This window comes from Aulonocara stuartgranti (genome assembly GCF_965226115.1).
Source record: "Aulonocara stuartgranti genome assembly, chromosome: 20".
Classification (NCBI taxonomy): Eukaryota; Metazoa; Chordata; class Actinopteri; order Cichliformes; family Cichlidae; genus Aulonocara; species Aulonocara stuartgranti.
Genome location: NC_138956.1, coordinates 8,216,782 through 8,236,552, shown reverse-complemented (window position 1 = coordinate 8,236,552; position 19,771 = coordinate 8,216,782). Strand labels below are relative to the sequence as shown.

Sequence of the window (19,771 nt, the reverse complement as noted above, 5' to 3'; positions counted from 1 at the left end):
AAATGACAACTGCTCGTCAACCTTCCTCTTATAAAGCAAAATAGTCTGAATACAGTATAGTGGGCAACCAGCTGTCTTGAGTCCCTTTTGCAAAAAGAAAGATTTGCAGACTTGTTTTGATTGTAATGTTTTGATAACCTGTGTTCAGAAATTAGACAGCAATATTTGCAAACCGTTTGAGTCAGACTGTGATTATTTATACTCCTACCAGATGACCTGTGCACTTGGGAATGCAAGGCGTGCTTCACGCTCAACCTCTGGCAACCAACTTGCCAAAGGGTCCACACTATCAAGCCAAATGAAGTGTGTCAAATGAGGCCTGAGACTAGGAGCATCCTCATCAGATTTGTCTCTCTGCAACGTCATCCATGCTGTAAAAGTAAAAATGGATTTCAGGCATCACAGTTATGACACAGCTGGAGAGCAAGGGACTTCCACAGAGAGATCCAGAAATAGTAGCAACACTAAAAATGGTCCAGAGGTGGATAAAAATCTATCCCCACAATGTAAATAATGAACCGCACTGATCTGTAACCTTAAGACCTGTCCACATGTCCATCAGAATTTTTTAAAAACAAAACTTTGTCTATTTTTAAAGGTAGACACTTTTTTAAGGAAACTGAAAACTGAGCTTGCAGAAAAACAGCTTGAAGCATGAAGCTATTAGGAAACTGTGTTGACTTTGTTCATGTGTAGACATGAAGAAACTGATGCTTTTGAACTCAGTGAAGTGACCACCAAACCTTCGCTTCCTGATTGGGTCTTAGGCAAAGCTCAACATCACTTTCCAATGCTGACCCCACAAGTTTGAAAATGATCTTGACACTAAAAACAACCCATCTCCCATACACGCAGACACACATTCCTCTTTATCCACGTCATCTGCTCTATCTCTTATGTGTTTAATTCAGATTGTGTGCATCGTATTGGAAGAGAGATATAGCCAACAAATTGTAGCCAACATGGCAACTCATATTTAAGCAAAAGCACATGAGGCGAAGATGTACTGTTATGTTTTTTATGGGAGCGGGTGTGCTGCGGTCGCAGGAGGGAGGTTGCAGGCTGTGTATTTAATGTGCTCGGGAGTAGTCGCTTCAGCCAAGTTGGCTGCAGTGTGTTGGTGAAAATGGCTTTGTGGTTTCATTTATACAGAAAAGGGGATAACGTACCATGTGAGGCACTACTGAAAGGTCTTGTGTCGTGTCCAGGTGTCCTTACTTGCGTTTCCTCCCAAATAAAAAATCCTTTTTTTTGGATAAAATTATTTCACTGAAACCTTTAAAAACTGCTAACATCTGGGTGTTCCATAAATGATCCACTCAACAAAATTCAGCGAGAGCTGCACACAGAACTCAACTTTGATAGAATACTGACACTATGAAAGGATGGCACTAAATCAGAGACAGATGGCCTCCAGAGACCCTGCAGCTGCTGGATGAAACGAAGTCTCTGTATAGGTTCTGAGGGAGTGTCTTCCAAGTTTTATGTTTACTTCCAACCTGACTGAACTGATTATTTCAAAAGAAATGTGAAATTCGTCTATTTAAAAGCTAAAATGAAGGACTGTGCGTGTGTTTGTCGGATGTTTATTACGTGTGACCCATCCTGACGGTGACAGTAAAGCTGTTTGCTGACTTGAAGAGTCAGTGTGTCCTGTCCCAGTGTGGTCGTGACACCACATTGAGACCAGACCTAGATTTTGATTGGTGCCTGCCATGTTTTTCCCTCTGGTCTCCAGATTTTTGCATTTCCATTTCTTTTATATTTGCCATACAGATTCACGTTTAAATCCAAGATTTTGACTGACTTAAAAAAAACACTCACGTTCAATGCACGTGTTTATATTGACTTCACTCACTTGTTGAGAAATGCAAGAGGGAAATAGAAATAGTCAAAACAAGATCGTGCAGCAGATTAGGCAGGGTGTAATGTTGCCGTCCTGGCATGTTTGTGGAAAATTATGAAGTAATACAGCTCTTAAATCTTATGATTGACTGCTGTGTTCTGTGCAATAATTGAGATGGTTTGTGCTGTTCTTGCCACTAACACTTATATTCAGGATGCCAACTCTAAATCATGCCACATCCACTTTATTTCTAGCATTGATTCTTAAAGGTCATTTGGTGTCATTACTTTACTATTAAGATGTGTTTCTTGTGTTGAAAAGATGTCAGGGAAAGCGAATTAAACAGTGAGGATTAGTCTGTAGTCTGAACCAGAGGACTTCTAGTTATGAAAAGTTATGACATGTGTATGACATGTGTAAAGGTAGGACACATCATTGGCGAAACTTTATGCTTACCTATTTTTGCAGCAAGATGACTCTACAGAGGATTAACCATTTTGCTGGAAGAAATATTATTTTTATAGGATTTGAGCATTGCCTCCCTCTGTACCTTTCTCCTCTCCTCCTTCCCTGCTCCAAGTTTAAACAGCTTTGTTTTTTTTCTCCTTGACACGTTGGCTCTGAAAAGAGGGGAGGAGTGGCAGGAGGGACAAAAAAAAAAAGGGGAGGAAAGAGAAGATTTTCAGCCAAAACAGAGAGAAATGACAGTTTGTTTGGTTAGGGCACCCTATTACTTAGAACACACTAATCTTCCTCCACTTGGCTGGCTACCTGGAACCTCAAACAGGAGGCATGGAGGGAGCCTGCAGACAGATGCTGTGGTGTAGAAATAATTTCATTATATACTTGTATATTTAACCCACTTTAGCACCATAAATAGAATAAACTAGCAGGTTCTGCTTGAAATAGAAGCAGCAAGGGTATTTCCATAAATTTTAGTCTTAAAATAGCTGGGACACATGAATGAGGCAGGAAATATTTGACTTATTTTATAATCAAAGGAACACAAAGATGACAAGATTACAGACACGAGCAGAAGCACCACATTTGTAACTTTCCTGAACTCAGAGTTGCTATGTGATGCTTCAGTAAAGCCTCCTGTTAGCCAGCTGTGGCCGGACAGCTTGAAGTGATATGCTTGTCCAACGCAGAACATGTTTTTCTATCTTTATCTAAGTTTGGCATAAGATGAAAATGAAAGTTGGTAAACACTTTTTTCTAGAATATATGGATTCCAGATTTTTGGTGTGTTTAGACATCAGTGGGTGATCATGTGGTTCTTTTTTTGGGGGGGAGTGTTTATGTTAATGACAGCTGTTACCCCTGCAATAATGAGGTGATTTCCTGTTCCCCCGGTAACCCAAAATCTCACCTTATGTCCTCTACTGCTGTACAGTGTGTCTGTGTGTTTGTCAAACTGGTTGACAGACTTCTATTTGCCCTGCTTCGTGTCTGGAATAAATATGGACTCAATAGTTCCTTTAACAGCCTTGCCACTCAGCTGCACGATGATAAAAATCTTTTGTTCTCTGTTCAGGATCTGTACAAGGTCTTAAAATTTGAGGGGCATTCAAATCCTAAACATGTGGAAAATTTTCTGCAAATTCTCATTATGACTTTGTTAAATTCTTGGTTGTGTGAGAAGTTGTCATTGCCAGTCAACAGAATAAAAAGATGGTGTGCTGAACATAATAAAGAAGAAAAGGTTACTTACTTTTTTTTTTACTTTATTTCTCTACAATCAGACATCAAGTGTGTCCACCCCATTCTATTCCTAGCGTGCCAAATGCTGGCGACACACAAAGTGTCCTTTGGCGTTTAAGCAGCTGCAGTGAGTGGGATTCAAAAACCAAAAGCTTCTACTATAAAAGAGCAAGTGTCTGCTTAAGGGAGCTGAGGGATAATAATTTGTAAATCAAATTCATGCATGAGAAAGCAGTTCGGGCAAAGACAACATGCTGCACTCTAAAGGAACATTAATGCCAAGTGGCGCAAGTGAGGTTGACACACAGATTTAAAAATCACTGCAAATACTTTAACTCTATTGCTGTCAGATGTTATTAGTACCAATTATTTGCTGGAGATCTTCTCTTATGAAATAGCACAAAGAGCATGAGGGGAGTTTAGGGACGAATTAAACCATGATCCTGTTGGCTTACTGTAGACTTGCTGATGGAATGTAGAGTAGAAAAGAAGTGTATCATCTGCATAAAATAAAGAGCAGCTAAAAAACATTGTGAGGCAGAGCGTTGTGTTCACCGCTGCAAAAGAAAGTTTCTTAGCATGGTAACAGTGTTTTCACATTTTGATTTTTCAAACTTCTGCTTGGTGTTATGCAAGTTTTTTTGGTGCCCATATTTAATGCACTACTAGATACTTTGTGTGTCAGATTGTAACCCCTAACATGTATGTATGAGGTTAGCAATATAACTCTTTATTTCTCTTGTGCTGCCAGGGAAGCTTTCTGGCAGTGCTATGTTTACTAAGTACATTTTTGGATTTGAAGTTATTTATTTTAGTAGATACATGTTTTCCTATGCAGATGTTAACTGCTGTCTTCCTGAATTAGAACTTGGTCTCAAAAACTCAGAGAAACCCAGTATTACTGCTGCGTATTTTTCTGTAACCATTCTGACCTGCAGTAAGACAGTAATTAACGGCCTTGAAATGTTCACATGATATTACTTACAGTACCATGAAATAAAATAGTCTGAAACTGAAATGTTTTAGGTTTTGAAGATTAAGAGCTCTGCTGTACAAGTAAAGTTTGTATTCAACATCACAGAGAAATATCCTTCGATTGCCTGCAGCATAAACTGCGCCTTGCCTGTGCATTTGAACAAACAGCTGCCTGTGTTAATGGGTGGCGGTCTGGTGCAAGATCATGCCCTTGTCAGTGCATTAGTGGTCGACCTACAGAGTTGTGTTCGCTCTAGGATGGATATCACCAAGGAAACTCGTGTGTCATGACATGTTTCCACCTTCAGCAGTGAAAAGCCCTGCAGTGCGGGAGAGGTGGACATTTTAAAATGTAACACAACAGGCGCACAAGTCTGCAGCAAGTCTCTCCTTTTTTATTTTATTTACATACTTTCTTAATTTTTCAATTTGATGAATGATTATCATGTATTTGTCTTTATATTTCCACATACGTTATGGGTGGCCTTAATAATAATTGTATAACTATTACATTTCATTTAACCTTCCACTCATCCATTCCTGCATCTCCCACCCACTCCTTTATTCATTCGACACACTTTTTTTCTCCCCCTCTAACTATCCTCAATTACTGGTTGATGGTGGGGATTTCTCTTCCCTGACAGACACAGACAGCTGTCAGTGCACCTGAGAAATAAGTGTATATGCGTGTTTTTGTCTAATTGTTTGTTTTGTGAGCAGCTGTTTTGACTGCCTAATTTACAGAAAAGTGAAATTTTGATTATGAAAAGCTGAAGCCCTTCAATGTTGCCCTCTGGCCCTCTGCGTCTGGCATGTCAAGTTTTGTGAAAGTCAAGGGTTTGTTCACAGTGTAAGGTACTGAAAATGGGTTGTAATGCATTTGTGTATATATATATATATTTTTTTTTCTGACTTTAATCTCAGAATTCTGAGATTAAAGTCAGAATTCTGAATTTTTTCTCAGAAAAGAAGGAAAAAAAAGATGTGCCCACTTTTTTTTTCCAGTGGCCCTAATCCTCTTCCGTATATAATAGCATGTAGCATGCATAATCTTGAAATCGGGAAATTGGATTATGAATAGTAAACTCACTCAGTTACTCAGAATGTGGTTAATTATAATACACTTCATTAAAAAAGGGATTTTGTAAGGTATAGCCAAGCTGTACAGAGACATTTCTTCATTGTGTTTATATATGTATTTAGTGGCACTGAAGAAAAATTTCAAGCTTTAATAAAAATTCTGAAAAGCAAAACTGTCACACAGTAGCAAAAATAGGACTAATACACATTATTAAAATTTGTGGGATGACCAGAATTATTGCGATTGAGACAGCAGTAAAACTACAGTAAGACTGAGTAAGTCTGCTATGATTGAATACGGTCAGTTACATGCATCCTGTTTCTAAAAATATGGCAAATAATTGTGATAAATCAAGAAAATGCAAAGAAAAATCTGCATAGACCACTTTTATTCAGAATTCAGGAAAAACTTCATAGATTTAAAACAAAAATCCAGAAATTTCCCCACAGATGGAAACAGGCTTAACATAAAAATGATGCAGGTGCTTAGAAACCTTTCTTTCATGCAGAAATAATCAGAATAAACCAGTTTAAGTCAGAGATGAGTCTTGCCCATCAGTGCAGAGTAACTCTGCATTATATGTCTGCATTTATAATGGAGTTATTTGCGGACCTTTGACAATTTGTCTGTGACTGACAAACTGAGGGACTTGTGCAATCATGATTAAAAGTGATCACCAAGACGCTGTTGGAACCAGCTGGTTGCCCGTCTACTCGAATCAATTTGCAGAATACAGATAAATATGATTCAATCAGTGGATGAGTACTGTCTGTCTAGTGATTCAGGTTTCTGTCCTATTTTCACTGTAGTGTGACTGAATAAATACTTTTTATTGCAAGTTATATTCACCCATTGAAAATGGCATTCATACAGTACTTTGTTCTACTTATACATATTAAATTGAGCAACTTTGTCAGCTGGTGCCATTAGATCTGTTCATTACTAAGCTTGTTAGATTTTCTCTGGGGCGGGGCAAATGTGCAAACTGTCACACTAATAACTGCACATTCTAGTGTTTCCACATCCCCTCAAGAAAGTGTGTCTTTTCATGCGGCTGCGTTTATGTGAGTGTGTGATAAATCCTCGAAGATGCTGAGAGTGGCCTGTCTGGGTGGATCAGTGCCCATCAGGATCAGGAATCATTTCACTGGATCTGCTCACTGCTATCACGGCTCAGGTCCTAACGAGGCAGCACAGCAGTACTGCAGTAGTATCTGCGTGCCACATTTCCTTCAGCCTGTATGTCAGCAAAACTGTCTCTGCAATCCAAGTCCCTCTAAGTCTCAATTTGTGTCAACAACAGCTTGTCAATTGGACAACTTTTGTAATAAAAAGACATGTCCGTGGGACGATATTACAGATCCCAGATCGGCTGCAACCACTGGTTCATTTAATCACTACAGTTATCAGAGAAAATATTCTTCATTTTAATGAGCAAATGCTGGCCTACAGATTTGCTTTTAATCCTAATATATACATGTAACATCCACTAACATATTTGGCACTATGTGAAATGTGCGCTAAAAGCAGAATTCGCTGATCTTATCTGCCGCAGTGACTCATTAGAAGCAACATTTTCTGTACTAGAAAAAGTCTGCATCCTCATTTTTATCACAGAGATTCACATCAGACTCGAGGAACAGGTTGAGTTGAATCACAAAAGGAGGAGGTATGTGTATGAGATGTATATGAATGGACCATGCGACAGGCATGATATGAGAAATATATTCAGAATATTAAAGGCAGAATTTCAAAGCTTCTGTGTAAATAAAAATAACTTGTGGCATCATTTTATAGCATGCAGGCACTGATACATGTGCGGGCTTCTAAAAAATGTGTGTTTGACTGTCTGCGTGCGGGCTGAAGTTTCAAGGCTGTCTTTAAGTAGGTGATTTCCCCATTTTTTGTCTTTTATCCAATCTTCACTGTGATCTGTAGAATTTTCCTCCGAAATAGTAACAGTGCACCGACAGCACCACTTTGATTAAAGTGGAGCTCAGAATTACAGGGCCCTTTGTAGAACATCTGGCTCAGAAGCACCCTGTGCCTGTAAATATGACTGTAACATTCGTCTGTATTTAATAAAAAAACTAGTACCTTTAGTCCGATTTTGTGCACCGATGTCTTAGTGAGTATGCTGATTCATCATAATACAGTATTTCAACTGTCAGTGTGACAATCCAATAACAGAGCGCACAACCCAAAACTTATAATTACATTAAAAAAATAATACATCAACTGCGACATGTGCCCTCAGTGCAGAATAGCAACTGTCACAATCAATGTTGACTGAAAATGATTTTAATATATATATATTTTTTTATCTTTTTGTCCAAAACTAGTTGAACTAGACCTTCATTATCTCCCGATTAGTCATTGAGATTTAATAGTGGTGGGAACTAGTGCAGAAATGTGCATTCCACTGAGAAGTAGTTGATGTGCTGTCAAGCTGTGTGTGTGTGTAAAACTATATTTGTGTGAAAAAGACAAAGCCTTGGTCATGCAAGGTGCTGTAATCCAGTCGGTGACCTCCAGAGCCTGCTCGCTATGTGAATGTGTGTGTGTGAAAATGTGTCACCAGAGCCTTGCTTATGTTTGATGGTGGTCTTATCCACCCGATGACCCTCTGAACCAGATGGTGTGTGACTGCATGCCTGTGAGAGTGTGTGTATGTGTGTGTGTGTGTGTGTGTGTGTCCCACCTCTGAGCCTCCTGGCACTCCAGTCAGTCCCCACACCCACCAGTCCTCCAACACCACACACCCCACTTCCCGCCCTCCTTCATCCTTTCAGTTGGGTGTGATCACATCAAAGCAAAAAAGGGAGGATTACAGGTTTGTGCCCCAAAGGAAGCTAGCATCCCTCTAACTGTAACTCTCTCTCGTTCTCGCTCTCGTTCTCTCTCTCTTTCATTCCTGCCACTTTCCCAGTGGGGCCCCCGTAATCCCTACGGTGTCAGAAGGTCAGGGGACCGTGTCATGGATAACCCACTGGGGCACATATAATACAGCTAATAGTTAGCTAACATGAACATAAAGACAGATCCAAATTTTTTTATCTTCTCTTTTTCCCCTAGGCTCTATTGTTCATTTTTTTTCTTTATCATCTTTGTTTTATTTCAAGTCGTAGTAAAAACCATAATTCCCAGCAAGAATGGGAGTTTTCTGCTGTTTAGAAACACTTGTATATGGCTACAAGTGTTGCTGAACAGTAGACAAATGGTTCAACTCCTGCTTTTAAACATAAATTCACACATACGCAAACACACACATGCAAATAGATAAGATCGGTATGGCGATACAACTGGCAGAATGGACTCGACAGTTGTAATGACGCTAATAGTGCACTTAGTCCTGGCATTTGTTTTATGTTGGGTCAGTGCGCGACACGCACATAGCCTTCAAAACACAAAGAGAAAAAGCAAAGCTCTTGTTTTGGATCAGTGTTATTTTATGCTCTACTTTTGCAGCCGTGGCATCTCGGCCCTCATATTTATGCATCTGTTGAGCAAATGTTTATGATGCGACGCCGCTAGCAGGTGTCACTCTAGTCTCAGATCAGTTTTCAGGGTACGGCTGGTCCACTGTGGATGTAGGCCAATTGAAACTATTGTTTCCTGTTACTCTTGAAGAGTCTATTGGACCGTGCATCTGTCCTCGAGGATTTTCATAACATTCCACGTCAGGGTGCAGCAGCAGTGTAATGCACGTGTGCAAATTCGTCTCAGTTTCCAGATAAATTGAAAGAGTTGTTTAGGAGAATGGATGTATGGTCACTGGTCGCAGTGAATGCCAAAAAGTGCGTGAAGTTTTATTCTGGGTTCCTCACCCATCTTCATCTATAAGTAGGAAAGGAGCCTCTGCTGAAACAATTCTCCAGTCTCGATTTCAGATAAACACTCGACCATCTGTTAAACGGTCATGTGGCCTTATTGCAACTGTGTGACAATTTAGTGACAATTCACCAGATGCATTAAGATTTTTCAAAAGCCATGTCCAGTTAACTGAACTAAAATGAGTTACTTGCCAGTGCTTGCCTTCTCTTTTGAGAAACAGGAAGCTGCTCAAACTGGACACAGCTATAAGATGCCCTGTAAAGCCCAGGACCAGTGAAGTTCACTGCTGCATTGAACATGTATGCATTTTATTGTTAAGATTGTTGAAATTACCACAAGGTTCAATATTTGGCCAAGTAATTTCCTTCCAACAGCAACCCACTGCTTCCCTCAGCACTCATGCTAATGGGTGCACCTTTTAAAGTCAGTATGGCGTCATGAACTTCAATGAAGTGTAGAAGCACTGGCAGATTTTCTTTGTTTCTGGCTGGTTTCTTTACAGTTTCCTTCAGAAATCCTTCCTCAGAAATGTTTCATCGCTACATTAATATTAGTAGTGTGGATGCCTCATGCCATTAAATAATCTGGCTACCTTGCAGACTTATTCTGGGGTTTGGCCTTAAGGACAAGAAGCCAGACTCTAGCCTGGCTGTACTTTTTTCAAGCACCAGAAGTTGTAGGCAGCAGAGCTTTAGGCAGCTTCTGTTGTTCCACATCAGTATTAGTGCTGTTCTCACAGCTGAGTAACATGTTTCCATAAAGAAACTACATCTAAAAACTACAATCTTCTACAATATAAAGGTGATATATATGCAGGCTTAAGCAATTTCTTCTTATTTTTTCAGGACTGATGTAATTCAAAGTGTTAGCTTTTGGTGGTCATGGTTTATCATGCCGTCCATCATAAATACGGTGCTTTATATAACACAGAGACATGGTAAAGTTAATTAATTATCCTAAGAAACCAGGAGTCTGTGGATCCATTTCTGTAATCTTAGAAAAAGATAAATATTTTTGTGTCATAAAATATGCACTAAGCATATTTCAAAAACACTATAAATGTTTCTGATTCATCAAATTAAGAAATCTTTCATGAGGGCGAGGATTAGAAATAATGTGTCGCTCTATGAATAACTATGTATGAAAGGAACATCTGTCAAAGTATAATTAATTATTTCATTATAGTCAAATTAGAAATCATGCCCACATAACGTGCACTGCTTAAATGGTCTTAAATACATACAATAGCCGAATTAAGTCCTAGGCTCTCCAGTCTGATTACACAACATGAAACTAACACAACCAAATCCCACCCTCAGCTTATGAAACTCAATCCAGTTAACACACTTTAGCTCAGCAAACCCTGTTTTTGTAACAAACTATTGAATCTAAATTACTGCCTGTATCTATATTTTACTGCGAGTAATAAGCATCGTGTCATGAAGAAGCATTTTTTAATTATTTATGATTTCATAGTTTGTCACACTTGTTTCAGATCATCAAACAAATGTTAGTATTAGACAATGATAACCTGAGTAAATACAAAACACTTTTTAGATGATTACGTTCATTAAGTGTAAAACCTGCAAAGCCAGAACTGCAGTCGAGCATTTGAGATAACTGGTAAGGAGTTCATGTTTGGATCAGTTAGAGCGAGTTATAGGAGGTCCTGAAGAAGCAAAGCAGCCCAGACCATCACACTACCACCACCCTGCTATGATGTTGTTTATATGAAATACTGTGTTTTACACCAGACGTAACTGGAGTCAAACCTTCTAAAAAGTTCAACTTTTGTCTTGTCAGCCCACAGAATATTTTCCTAAAAGTCTTGGGGATTATCAAGAATATTTTTTTTGGCAAATGTGACATTAACCTTTGTGTTGTTTTTGGTCCGCAGTGGTTTTTCTCCTTTGAGCCCAGTCTCTTTCTTATCACTGAATCATGTAGACTACACTAACTGAGGCAAGTGAGGCCTGCAGTGCTTTAGATGTTGCTCTTGGTGCCACTGTTCACAATTTAACAACTGCATTTTGTATTTCATCTGGTTATCTTTGCCTAATAGTAAAGCTTCTTTGATCTGGAACGTTTAAGTGTGACAAATATGCAAAGAAACGTAGATCTCCAAATGGGCCAAATACTTGTTCACAGCACTGCAGAGCACAATGAAGACCCCTGCGTGGGAGACACTTGTCTGATGGTGATCCCGGGCAATCTAAAAATCATTTCAGTTCAGTGACTTGTAATAAAACAAAGATTCACTAAGACGCTATTAGGAAACTGAGCCCTCATCTTCAATAGCTCACAAGCTTCAGCTGGGACAAAAGCCTTTGTTGGGACACAGAGCTCACTGCACAGCCTGTAGAGACATCAGACTAGTTTATGACAGACGGGTCAGCAGGGGGCGGGCGGTGGGCTGAAAACATACATATAGCTTTAATTGTACTCATGGCAGTGTGCATGAAAGTCTTTAAAGCGCTGAAGATAAGTGTGCATTGTTTGTAAAACTGCGAGCAATCAGGGAGACAAGACACACACACAAACTTCAGTGAACCCCTAATGTGAGACCCATGACCTGGTGAAAGGGGTTTTCTAGGTGTGTGAGAGAGTGTATGAGTGTGTGTGGGTCAGGGTTGCCAGGCACAGTATGCCACCTGCGACTGGAATGAAGACTAAAGGAGTGGGACAACAGAGAAGAAGATGCACAACACAATGTGACTGTGAGTGCTACACTTTCATTAGACAGGCCCTACAGAGTGCTTTACATCTTATGAGTGAAATATCTTACTGATGGGCAAAAAAACCTCCTACATTAGAAGTTGAAAAAATAACTAACTAAATAAAGAAATGGCACCCTCTGCGACTGTCCTGCCCACCTAGTTAGCAAGGCATCAGTTTGTACTGCCTTGGTAAAAACTTCTCTCGTTAAAACTTTTCATTTATTTCTTTGTTTATTAGAATTTCCATTAGCTCAGCTCTAAAGTGTAGCTACTCTTACTGAGATTGACTTTAACAGCAGTAAATTAAATTAGAATTGAAGTCCAAACTTGAAGTTTCAGTGGCTTCTTGAAGGAAACATTTGAAGTCATATACTGTAATCAGTCAGTGTGCACTGTATTTCCAGCTAGCCAGTAGTAACTTGAAGTCTTGTATGTCCTTGTTGAAAATCCTGTATGTCAGGAACTACATTTAACTACATACTCACATCTTTTATCGGTATCAAACATCTAAATTGTCAAAAGTGAAACTCTGTGAGCTTTCAGGTTTTTGAAAGGAGGCTGTGAAAGCTCTGTGATTAGCTTAATACATTAAAAAGCCTTTGGAAATGACCAAACTCCAACAACGCTCTGGTCCTGCCTTGGAGTATTTGGGATGTACTGACCGTTCTGTTTGAATGGACGGACGAAAACATCGTCCTGGAGGAGTTGTTGCAGTTGAATGAATGCTTTTATACTTTTTTCCCCGTGAAAATGTATCAAAGGAATACATTGTAGCTTACCATATAGAGACTGACCCCAGAGAGCGAGAGAGAGAGAGAGAGAGAAAACAAGGCTTCTGAGCCCACCATCACATCAAAGACTGTCACTAAAGATTTTGCAAAATATACATTTTTGGTCCATCTGTAAACCTAAAACACATGTAAGCTGTTTGAAAAAAAGAAGCATATTTATGAATTTGTGTATTCAAAAGCCCGGGCATCATGAATGGTTGACCAAAGCTTCAACTCTGATATGTGTCTGAATGATGTAAACCCTCATGTTCTATAAATGTGTGCCAATTACCCTCTTACCAGCTTCAGCGTACGTGTTCTCCGCATCAGCCTGAGTCACTCTTATGTATCTGGAAATCTCTGTTTCTCTGTGTGTTTATAGTGACTTTAACTGATCTCTTATCTAAATGCATCAGTAAACCAAGCCATGAGTCATTCACTGTAACAACACCAGGAACGCACCAAACCAAACCAAACAGTTTTTAATAGAATGTCACAAAATGCAACGCAAAAGCAATGTGAAAAGAAGAAAATCTGACTGGTTTATTGGGATAACAGCTGGTAGCATGAATTCTTAAGGCTCATACCATTAGACCTGTAGCTCTCAAACCGTGGACTGGGCCACACTGGTGTTGCAGAGAGCCATTCAGGTTGGGTGTCGATGGCTAGGCAAAAAAAATGGTAAAATTCAATTGAACAAGTATGTATTTTTGTATGAAAACTGGTTTAGCCAACTATATTTAAGCAAAATTTTAACATCAGTTCTAAATAAATTATCAGGTGGGTGGCGAGGCTTTTGGCTTCTGAAGCATTGCGTGTCAGAAAAAGACTGAGAACAGATGCATTAGAACAGCTGCATTAGAACAGCTGCATTAGAACAGCTGCATTAGAACAGCTGTAGAATAAGTGGAAGCAGTTTAACCTGAAACAGTGGAAAAAATGTTGGTAATGGTAATGTTGGACTCTGAAAAAGAAAACGTTTCAGCCAGGTCCCATCACAGATACACAGTAGCATATCCACACACACTACGGACAGCTCAGTGTGTGTCTCTGCCCCCTTTGACGCCCCTCCTTTAACCTCCCACCTTTTCTTCAACCCCTCCCTCTCTCTCTCTCTCTCTCTCTCTCTCTCTCTCTCTCTCTCTCTCTCTCTCTCTCTCACGTTTTCCCTCTATCTCTCTCTCCCTCCCTTGAATTAAGTCCATTATCCCAGCCCGCTCTGCCTCTGAGCAAGTCTACTCTGCTCAGCTGCTGCGAAAACTCCGTGTATGTGTGAACTCCTTGCATGCATGTGTTAAGAAGAGTTTTATGTGTGTGTACAGGCTTGTGTGTTTTTGTAAGTAGAGCTGAAGTGCAGCCGTTCATCAGTGGAGCTGACTGCAGGCAGGGGGAATACTCAGATCTCGCTTTGCTGCTTTTTAACTTCACTTACTTACTTTTTGGACTTTTTGAAGACTCACTGGACATATTTTGCACCACAGTGGAACTCTGCTGTTATTCTCTTTCTGTTCATGCACCATTCCCATAACTGGAAATAAATTATTTTTTTCTATTTTTTTTAATCAGATTTCTTAAAAGTATTTTTCAGGTATTTCCACCTGTTTAGCTGATCTCAGCTCTCACTTTCTGGACTGGTCAGTAACTGTTTTTTCATTACTCCATAACTTGTCTTATCTTTCTTGCTTAAATCAGATATGAAAAATCTTGGGAATGGGTTTTTGAAAGCACGCAACAAAAACTGAAAAGGTTTGTGTTCAGTGATTTCTGCATATAAGTAGAGGAAAGACTATGAGAAAGTAAAATGAAACAGAACAGTGTGGTAACAATGGATACTGTCTGCGCTGCCAGAGGCATGTTGGGCTCAGGTGGATGCTGATCCCGACCTGGAATGTTCTGAACTCCTGTGGAATTTGGTTCCCCTGGAAACGGATAGGCAGGTAAGTTAATTTGGACTCTGTTCCAGTAAGATCACCATTTAAGTCCGTAAAGTCAATAAAATTAGTTCAGTTTAGTGAAAGACACTTCCAACCACAAACGGACTTAACTTGTAGATGAAGTAATAATGAAATCATGACTCCTGCTGTGCCGTTAAGTTCCCGGTTCCCTGAGCCTGCTGTGCCTGTGACATGACCACCACGTGCAGCACTGCTTATCCCGCACCACTTCAAAACTAAAATATCTTTCTAAAAGTCATGCCGATGACATGTGGGATTTCTCTCAGAGTGTTTACTTGAAATCTGCTCTGTTGTTTCATTTGAGAGAGTCAACTGAGTTGTCTTTCCTCTGGGAACAGTTTGGAGCAGATCCAGTCAGGAGACCAGAGGCTGCTCTGTAAGGTCTCGCCTTACTGCTGCTTCAGGGCTTAACACAGCCAAATGGCTAGCTACCAGGGACCAGCAGGCTGCCCTCGCCTTAGTGACTCCTTCATTATCTCTTATTTCAGAGTTTCTTCCATGAGATGAGAGATTTAAGCTGCATGACCGCAAGGCAATTTTCCCACAGTAATTAAGCAGATTTCTTTCTTCAGTAGTATCACTCCAATCACCTCTTCCCATCCCGGCGATACAGGCAAAACTGGTGAAAGACTGAAAAGTTATCCATCCTCACAAATGAGACCGGTATGAGCATGAGCATAATTAGTGAGGACAGCAAACACCCAATTAGCAAGTTTTAGTGACTCCAGTTTCAATATTTATTTTTTCCCTTCACACTCTGAATAATAAGAATAGTCAAACTGAATAAATGCTAGCCATGGGGTTTGTAGACTGGGAAGTTTTCCATTTGTGATGCTGGGCCAAATGGCTCAGGACCAGCGGACTGCCACAGCATCTCCAGCTCCTTCATTCACTTACACTCTTTTAAAGGGACCCGAGGACTCTGCTTCAGACTGTTTCGCTTTTCTTTCTCAATATGTTTCAGCTTAAATCCCATAAAGACCGGTGCTCACTTTTGGCTTAAAGCTAGGGCTTACTTTGTTTCTGTTGAGTGTGTGTGTGTGTGAAGCTTCACTTTGCTTCTATGACTAGCATTGCCCAAAGACTTAAAACACTTCAAATAAGAATGAACTTCTGAGATGCTTATTAAATTCTTTTGTAGCCTTCATATGACTCAGGCTTGTGCCCTTTTTTCCTATGTACTTTAAAAGTTTTTCAACTCAACTTTTAGTTGTAATTTTTTTACATTTATGGGCCATTTATATCATAATTATAGCAGAAAACCATCATTTCAACTTACTGCTTTTTCACTATAGGTGGTCTGTCTTTATGAATGTTTATTTTTATAGTTATCAAGGGAAATGAAGCGCTGCGCACCTCGTTGTCCTTCCCAGAAAAAGCAAAACGCTGTCATGCTTCAGACCAAAGCGCTGTCACAGCTGTATTCATGGTTAAAGTCACAGTTTTGCATGACTCTTGTAGAATTTGTTTGTTAAAGTCTGCAGCATTTACATTAAGCAACGCCTCCCTGCATCACCTGCCCCGTTCACACATCTAAGACTTTCTGCTTCCGTGCTTCTTTTCATTCTTGGAAATGGGGCAAAAACTGGCAAGCCAAAATTTTTCAGTCAGAACTGAATCAAAACACAACTGTGCTTTAAAAAGTATTCTTTAAATGCCAAGGTGGTAACTTAGATTGGAGGTCCACGATTTGACATGCTCACTATACTATGCTACTATATATTGTACAGATGCATTCGGTCCCTGGATGGGTTCACTCTAACCATCACATTTACACCCTGAATACCATTTCCTTACTAGTGACTTAGCTGTCACTAGTTAATATTTATCCTTTTAATCCGAGAAAAATAATGTGACTCAGACTATTAGTGCTTTGCGTTCTGACACGTATTATGATCACTTCATCAATACATGAGTCAAATTTATTGCAAAACAATTTCTGAATTTGATTAAAACAGCAGTAAATAACCAGAAGGAAAACAGCTGGTGGCATAACATTTGTGCTTCCAGCTTCAATTCTTTTCAGATGTGTTTTATTATGTCAAAATGACATGTTTCAATGAGAATGCAGTTAACTCTTTTATGTGGTCATATGATTTCAAAACTATAGACTTTATAGTATTTCTGGAAAAACATCTTGGTTTCTTTGGAAAAGACTTATCTGTTCACCTTACCAGCCCTCTTCTTAACCTTCTTCTCGCTCTTTGCGTCCATCCTCTACTGTCTTCTCTCTTGCATTCCTTCCCTTCCTCTGATTTACTTCCACTATTTCACAATTCAGCAGTACACATAATTATAAATAGCCATAGATTAAAGGAGCTGCATTGTCAGTGATAATGGGAGAGAAGCAGATCTTTCTCTGGACTGACTTTTAATAAAGGCTTTTGTGTGCCAACATATGTTTTCCATAGCACTGACTGCTTTCCTGCATTCAGTGCTCCACAGAAAACCAATCAAATTAGATAGTATAGATGGGAGGGGGACTCATCACCGTGATGATAAGCAAGTATCTCTTTCACAGTGAGCCAAGTCTTTTCTTAAACCTGACCGAGTTGGGGAGCTAAAAATCATAAAATAAGATGGAACTATGGAAAAATACATGGAACTCCTATGCTGTTCTCCTGCCGTATTCCTCATTCATATGTAAAACACACTTTGTAAGAAACAGAGAATTCAAGTGAGAGCTTTGAATTACATACGAACTTTTAAAAAAAAATCTTACTGTATTCTCTTTCACCCCGTCGCTCGTCCCATCTGTCGCCCCCTTAGCAAATTAACTGGTGCAAAAGCCACCAGTTACCTGCTGTTACAGCTATTTTGCTCTGTAAAGCTCTCCCTCCCCTCCTCACCCTCTCCACTTATTCTTCATCATCATCCATCCATCCCTCCCGCTTTTCATTTCTCACTTGCAGGGAGGCTTAGACTTATTGCTCACAGGCCAGGGAACTCTTTTTTTCCCCTAGGGGAGAAACAATTGGCTCCTTTCTCTCCATCACCTCCTGCCTCACTTGTTTCTTCTCCATTCCTCCCTCCCTACCTCTGCTTCATTCTCCTTTTTTGTAAGACTGCATGCATGCAGGCTGGCTGCAGGGTTGAAGTGCAGAAATGTCTATATCCTGTTGTTTTGTTCACTCCTTTCCACGTTCTCTCTTTTGTTGTCTTTCCCTGCCTTTTCAATTCTCCCCTCCCCATTCTCCCTCCTTTTAGACTTCTAATTCTCCTTTCCTCTCCCTTTCATTCACATTGCCTTACTGCTTCATCCACAATTCATCTTTCAACTCTTTTCACACGTTTTCCTTGCTCTGCTCCTGTTGTGATTCCCCTCTCTTAACCGGCCTCTCAACAACTTCTTGCCTTCTGTCTCTACATCATTTTGTCATCTCTTCATTCTTCCCTCTGTAATGTTTTTATTTGTCTTTGCTTCCTTTTCACCTACCTGTCTCTTCATATATCTGACCCTCATTGTTTCCCCCTCTGGCTCGGCTTGCTCTTGATCTCCACTGTGACCTGTGGCAGTGGTGGTCTACAGGTTAAACTGCAGATATCCATTTATTCATTACTGCATACAATACAGTAAAGTTGCACTCTAACCCCACTCTGAAAAAGCCGTTTCACCCTGGAGGCGGGCTGCTTTGTCTGCCCATCTCAATTTACTCTGGTTTTGACAGGACAGCCTGCTCCCCCCCCCCCCCCCCCCCCCCAGACCCCCCCACCGAGAATCTCTCTCTCTCTCTGTCTTTCTCTTTACTTTTAATCCATTCCCTCTTGGCATGCTGCTGCTCCATGTCTATTGAAGCTGAACTGAATGCAAGTGTCAGCGGCCCCAATGGCTTTTTTTTATTATTAAGATCCATTATGGAACATGCAAGGACTTTGTGTTTGCCTCTGCATGTGCATGCATGTGTGTGTGTGTGTGTGCTGAGAAGGGCTAGTTTTTTAGGTGGGGATATATTCTCCTACATCCTTGTTTATGAATACATACAAACGTTTGTGTGTGTGTGCCTGCTCACAGGGCTGTGATGTGATGTGATGAAGAGGAACAATAATAGACTCTTCAACTCATGAAGAGTTATAGGATGCACACAAACACTGCAACACACAGCTCGGGGTGTCTCGGAGGAACAATGGGACCAGTCGTTCCTTTTATAGCAGCCAACAGGAGTGTGAGGGTTTCGCTGCTCCTCTTGTCGCTTCCAGGGAGTGTGACGTGAATTGCGCGCGTGTGCGTGCTCGCTTCTGTTCTTGTGTCACGTAGCTGCAGCTGATGAGAGTGCTGATGTCCTTCCCCTTGAAATACTGCAGCATCTTTGCAGTTCAGTGCAGAAACTTGAGCGTGCATAGACATGCAGCCTTGTGCTTCGGCCTTTCTGTTTCACAGACCTCAGCACAGTTTAGTGCTCTTGTGATCACTTCTTTAATGCTAGCTGGGAAACTTTGCACTCAGCGAACATCTGTGAAATCACCCAAGACCTCTTCAATTCGAAAACAGCGAGTTAAAGTAGCAGATAGCAGGCTGTGCTGGGATATAGCCTTGCATGTATGCTTTTGTCCATTCACAAATGTGCGTGTGTTTAGATACTGGAGGCTATGTGAGAGTTTATGTTCCTGTTAAGCTGTGTCTTGTTGTGTTGTGGCCTGGGAGCCATGAGCTTATGAGAGCTCTCCTGTCTCTACGCTTCAATAGCTCCATTATTCATAAAACTCTGTGCCAACAGCGCAGACGGGTCTATGTCTGTATAGTGTATGTGTGTTTTCTCATCTTATGTATATTGTGCTTTAAAGTGATTCTTTAGTTTTCAGTGATAACCAGGAATTTGAAACTAATAAGAAAGTTGTTCCAGCTTAGAGCAAAGTGCGTATTTGAAAGCTTGGCATGCTTTAAATATGGC

At 40.3% G+C, this 19,771-nt stretch overlaps 1 protein-coding gene across 2 annotated transcripts in view; it reads left to right on the top strand.

Moving 5' to 3' along the window:
* Window positions 1-19,771, top strand: part of sema3b (sema domain, immunoglobulin domain (Ig), short basic domain, secreted, (semaphorin) 3B) — a 70,875-nt gene that overhangs the window by 27,312 nt on the left and 23,792 nt on the right. The window contains exon 1 of one of the 2 annotated variants that reach the window (XM_082517577.1): window positions 14,127-14,864. The exons of the other annotated variant lie outside the window; for it this stretch is intronic. The gene's annotated coding sequence lies outside the window, so the exon portion shown is untranslated. Of the gene's footprint in view, window positions 1-14,126; window positions 14,865-19,771 lie in introns of those variants that run through there. 2 annotated transcript variants of the gene reach the window in all.